This window comes from Mustela nivalis (assembly GCF_964662115.1).
Source record: "Mustela nivalis genome assembly, chromosome: 14".
NCBI lineage: Eukaryota > Metazoa > Chordata > Mammalia > Carnivora > Mustelidae > Mustela > Mustela nivalis.
In genome coordinates, this window is record NC_139033.1 from 4,168,881 (window position 1) to 4,174,796 (window position 5,916).

Genomic DNA, 5,916 nt, shown 5'->3' on the forward strand with positions numbered 1-5,916 from the left:
GTGCTCCTTCATTTATTTATTTGACAGAGATCACAAGTAGGCAGAGAGGCAGGCAGAGAGGGAGAAGGAAGCGGGCTCCCTGCTGAGCAGAGAGCCCAATGTGGGGCTTGATCCCAGGACCCTGGGCTCATGACCTGAGCCCAAGGCAGAGGCTTTAACCCACTGAGCCACTCAGGCGCCCCATCAGTAGTACATTCTTTTTTATGGTTGAGTAATGTTCCATTGCAGAGAGTTGATAGATATTTGGGTTGTTTCCACTTTTTTGGCTATTATAAAATAACGCTGCTTTCATGTACAAGATTTGTGTGGATAATATTTCCATTTCTCGGAGGGTGTACACCTAGGAGTGGAATTACTGGATTATAGGGTGAGTCTATGTTTAAATGAGCATCTGCTTTTCTAGACTGTCATATCCTATACTGTTTTATGTTTCCACCAGCAATGTACAAAGGTTCCAATTTCTCCACATCTTTGCCAACACTTGTCATCTATCATTTTGATTATAGCCATCCTGGTGTTTGTGTGGTGGTATCTCATCATAGTTTTGATCTGTTGTTGTTGTTGTTGTTGTTTTTGATTTGTATTTTCTGATGACGAATGATGTTGAGCATCTTTTCAAGAGCTTATGAGCCACTTATAGACCTTCTTTGGGGCGATGTCTATTCAGATCCTTTGCCCGTTTTTTTAAAGTTTATTTATTTATTTAAGTCCTCTTTACACCTGACATAGGGCTCCTGATCTTGAGAATGAGAGTCCCATTCTCCTCCCCTGAGCCAGCCAGGTGCCTCTCCTCTGCCTATTTTGTTTCAAAAGATTTTATTTATTTATTTATTTTATTTATTTATTTATTTATTTATTTATTTATTTATTTGACAAGCAAGGGGAGCAGCAGGCAGAGGAAGAATCAGGCTCCTCACTGATCAGGGAGCCCAACACAGGGCTCAATCCCAGGACTCTGGGACCATGACCTGAATGGAAGGCAGATGCTTAACCAACTGAGCTACCCAGGCACCCCTCCTCTGCTCATATTTAATTGACATTTATTTTTCCATTTTTGAGTTATATGGCTTCTTTGGATATTCTTATATAAGTTCCTTATCAAATATATGACTTGCAAAAAAATTTCTTATTCTGTATGTTGTTTTTCCACTTTCTCCATGGTGTTCTTTGAAGCACAAAAGTTTTTAATTTTAATGATGTCTGATCAATCTTTTTAAATAATTTTATATCTTATGGACACCTGGGTGGCTCAGAAACTTAGGTGCCTGCCTCAGCTCAGGTCATGATCCCAGGGTCCTGGGACAGAGCCGCACATCATGCTCCCTGCTCACTGGGAGCCTGTTTCTCCCTCTCCCTCTGTTCCTCTGCCTGCCTGTGCTCTCACTCTTTCTCTCTCATATAAATAAATAAAATCTTAAAACATAAATTTGGATCTTAGATTTAGGTCTTTAGTTCATTTTGAGTTGATTTTTGTATATGGTGTGAGGTAGAAGTACAATTTAATTCTTTTGCACAGGGACATCAAATTGTCCCGGCATAATTCCTTGAAAAGGCTATTTTCCTTTATTGAGTTGTGTTGGTGTCTTAATTAAAAAAATCAGTTGATTGTGAACATAAGGGTTTATTTCTGGACTCTCAATTCTATTCTGTTGGTCTTTTTTTTTTTTTTTAAGATTTTATTTATTTATTTGACAGAGGGAGACATAGCGAGAGGGGGAACACAAGCAGGGGGAGTGGGAGAAGGAGAAGCAGGCTTCCAGCCAAGCAGGGAGCCTGATGTGGTGCTCAATTCCCAGGACCCTGGGATCATGACCTGAGAGCGAAGGCAGATGCTTAATGACTAAGCCACCCAGTTGCCCCTTTTCTGCTGGTCTGTAGGTATAGCTTTTTTTTTTTTTAATATTTTATTTATTTGTTAGAGAGAGTACAAGCAGTGGGAGTGGCAGGCAGAGGAGAAGCAGGCTCCCCGCTGAGCAAGGAGCGGGATGCGGGACTCTATCCCAGGACCCTGGGATTGTGACCTGAGTTGAAAGCAGGTGCTTAACCAACTGAGCCACCCAGGCGTCCCTGCAAGTATATCCTTATGCTGGTCCCACACCATCTTGAAGGTAACTGAATTTGAGCTGGGCCAAATTAACTGGACCTAGGAATACAGAGTCACAGAGCTTCCTTCTCTTTCCATAGTGCTTTAGAATTTTCAAGGTGCTTTCATACACATGAGAGCACCCAAATCTTGCAGCAACTGAGAGAAAACATGGACGCTCGAAAGGCTTAGTGGTGTATCCCTAGACTGACTCAGCCAGAAACAGTGACCAACCTGTCACGTGCTCTCATTACCCTGGCCCATCCCCTCCTGGTTGAGTCCAGAAATTTGGGAGAAGAAAAACAAAAACAAAAACAGAAACAGAGAAATATTAGAGCCAAAATGACAGGAAGTGTGCAAAACACACCGATTATACATATTTGGCTCCTAATCAGCTTATGATAAAATTTCCCTTCTCCTGTATGGACAAGACATGGAATGTTCTGGGTAATCCATGGTTTTGCTTGGGTCTTTGCTCCTTCAAAGAATGAAAACACAGTGAAATACTCTCAACACCAAAACCACATGGACTGTAATTTAATCTTTAATTTTGTTGTTGTTGTCATTCTAGAAGACTCTTCAGTGTATTTTAAAGCAATGTTTCTTCAAGAGTGGTCTGGAGAAAACCTCAGCTATCGGCATCATCTGATAGAGGCGCTTGTAAAAAAAAAAAAAATGCATTCTTCAAATCTCCCAGGCATCCTGTGTCAACTGAAAATCACTGGGTGATTTTTTATGCACATTAGGGTTTGGGAACCACAGTTTTAGAGCAATGAAAGTCAAATTATGAATATCTATTATTATTGCACTCAAGAGATGCAGACATTCTTCTTAAAAGAGAGCTCTGGATCACAATAGTAGATTAATGTACCTCATTCCTACAAGTCTTTGCTAAAACATCACCCCTCCCTATAGATTTACTGATTTAAAATTGCTTATCAACCTCTTCTCCATGCCTCCTAACCTCCCTATCCCCCTTCCTGTCTCCACAGCACGTACGAACATCTGACATATTATTTATTTACCTATCTATTTACCTGTTTGTTAGCTGACTTCTGTCTCTAGAAAGCAAGTTTCACAAAGGTAGTGCTAGGAATACGGCATTCAAGGTGATGTCTGGCAGGTCGCAGGTGTTCAATAAATATTTGTAGAAAGAATGAAGGTACCAACTTGCATCAGAGTGCTTGGGCATAATGTCATTTGTCCCTTGGGTTTCTGGAAAGGATTTTTTTTTTTTTTTTTTTTTTTTTTTACACTATAAAGCAAATTATTCTTTCCTTCTTGGAGTGATGCTTGGTGTGTGTAGTAGGAGAGAGAAAGAGCTGGAATGGCATCCTCTAATCTCCTAATTCTGGAGTCTGGGCCGGTTGCTCTGAAGATCATTTTTCCTTAATACCACTGAGATCCTCAATTTACTACAAGGATCATGCATTTACAGCTGCATTGTCCTATGAGGGCTACCCCTACTGGGAAGAAAGTGGACTGAAGCAGCTAGGCTGAGATGAACCTATGGTAGCAGGTTCATAAGTCCACTGTGCCTCAAACCAGGTAGGGACAACAACTAGATGAGATGCTGCCCCTTTTGAAAACCTGAATGAGAATGCTAATCAGTGGATCCTATCTCCATGTACCATTCATGCCGCCTCAACTGGCTCTAAGTTAACGACCCTTACCTGCTTCCTATCCTCCAAGCCACGTGTCCAACATCATCAGCACACAAATCAATGCTCACTTGCCCCCCACCCCTGCCCCGCACCTCCCCATTGGGCCCATTTTATCCACAAGGGACCTGAAGTTTAGACCTACCAATAGCCCATTCCCTAACAACTGATTCGCTACCTGCTGACCCTCATCTGTGTCACTCCCAGGACACACCTGATATTCCAGTTTGCAGTGAGGTGGTGAGAAATACCCTGGGTGAGGAGCCCTCCCCCACCCCCAGTCCAGGGGATGCTGAGAAGCTGTGGGGTAAGTAGGACAATAAAAACAGGAAAAAGCAAGTTTGTTTCTAGTGTTATGCGCACAGGGTGGCAGGATATACCTGCTGAGTGTTCCCAGAAGGTCCCCAAGGAAACCATTAACTTGAGTCTCTCACTGTTCTTACATGTGGGGTGGCTTGGGGGAGGGGGGGGAAGGTATATTGAGAAGAGGGGGATGGGCACCGTTCCAGAGGTCAGGGTTATGCTGCACAGAGCTGCTGTGCACATTAATAAAAGGTAGATGACTGAAGGATGAATGTCAGGGTGAGCAGCAACGGGTTTGTCATCTAGGGTTGTCGCTGGGTTATATAGGGTGGATTTAAGGTAGAGAAGGGGGAAGGAGTGGGAGGTGAGTTGGGAGGGAGGGGCTCCTGTGGCAATGAGATCCCTAGCAGGGATCGGGGTGTGGGGGGAGTGGCTCTCTTGGCCTCCAGCTTTGACCCTTTCTTGGCTGGTCTCAGCCAGGGAATCGAGGAGAGGAGATGGGTCTGATGAGCTGGGGACAGGGAGGGTGGCCTCTAGCCCTGGAGCTGATCAGAATGGATATTAGGGTTCCCGGGCTGGAGGGAGTGAGTTTTGGGGGAGGGCGAGGTGGCTCCTAGGAGCCTAGGGTAAAAGTATGGGGGGGGATTTCGGAGACTCAGGAGATGGAGGTGTGGGGAGGAGGAAGCGAGAAGTGAAGGCTTTTGCCTTCTTGGGGAGTAGGTCTCAAACTGAGGCGGACTGAGAGAAGTTAACTCCAAACGCAGTGGGGAGGCAGCTGAGGTGAGGGTCTTCCAATCCGAAGGGGCTGGGCTTAGAACTCTGCAAAAGAGGTGGGGGGTCATTCGGAGGGGAAGGTGCACAGCGGAGCCGGCGGCCTTCTAAACTGGAAACGGGAGGTTCTAAGCGGCACTGACCTCTCCCCCAGACTCGGTGGGGAGGACGGGTGAGCGTCCGGAACCGGCTTTCCCGAATCCAAACAGAAGTCTGAGTAGGGCTGACAAGTGAGCCAGGAGTGCGAGAAACAGTGAAGACTCCTCACACTGGGGGGTGCGGGTGGCATTAAACTGGAAACCCGTACTTGAAATGGGGGGGGGGGGGTTCCTCAATAGACCATACAGGAGGGATTTGGGGGAGCTAATAAGTACAGCAGGGGCCGAGAAGGGATTCAGGAAACGGACACGGTTTCTACTGGGGTGCTGATGGAGTCTTCCCACTCGAGACGCGAGGCATTGGAAGGGTCCCCCAGATTGGATACAGAGGATATGGGACACTGGGAGTGGGCTGAGGGCGGCTGAGGGGCAGCCCTGAATCAGGCTCTGAGGAAATTGAGGGCAGCTTCTCATTCCCACTGGGGGAATGGAGGGCTCTTCACCAGTTGGAACGCGGGGCGCCTGGAGGGGGGCACTGGGGCTATCTCCCTCCCGACCCAGGGAGATTGGGGAGCTCTTAAATTCTGGATAGCGGGGACCTGAGAGGGAGGACTAGGGGGTCCCCGATCCGGAACCGAGCTACCTTGAAGGCACCGGGAAGCGCTTCATTCCGGGAGGGCGTTCCCACGGCCCGGCCCCGCGCTGGGGTGGGTGGGGGGTGCGGCCGCGCCCTGGTCCCGGCCCACCTCGGGATTCGGGGTCTCTCTCGCCCTCGGGGACCCGAGAGCCCGGTGGGAGCGGGGTCCGGACGCCGCCGCCTCCGCGGGCGCCCGGGCGCGCGGGCGAGCGCGGGGCTTTATGCGCGCAGGGCGGCGGGGGGAGGAGCCGGCAGGTCGGCCCCCGGCGGGCCCTCCCCTCGGCCGTCCCCGCCCGCCCGCCCGAGCGGGGTCGGGGGAGGGGGCAGCATGGCCTGTCCGTCCGGCCCCCTTCGCCGCGCTCC

The 5,916-nt window shown here is 48.2% G+C and overlaps 1 long non-coding RNA gene across 5 annotated transcripts; it reads right to left on the reverse strand.

Annotated features, from left to right (window-relative positions):
* Positions 1–2,609: 2,609 nt before the first annotated feature.
* LOC309848305 lies at positions 2,610–5,722 on the reverse strand. Of its 5 annotated transcripts, none has more exons than XR_014302946.1 (5): positions 5,560–5,722; positions 4,962–5,041; positions 4,125–4,866; positions 3,121–3,199; positions 2,610–2,740 (listed from the first exon to the last, which is right to left on the reverse strand). It is a non-coding gene; the product is annotated as an uncharacterized lncRNA (long non-coding RNA). The 5 variants fall into 5 exon arrangements; XR_014302947.1 differs by having other exon boundaries at positions 3,121–3,298; XR_014302948.1 differs by having other exon boundaries at positions 2,610–2,794; positions 3,121–3,298.
* Positions 5,723–5,916: the final 194 nt, after the last annotated feature.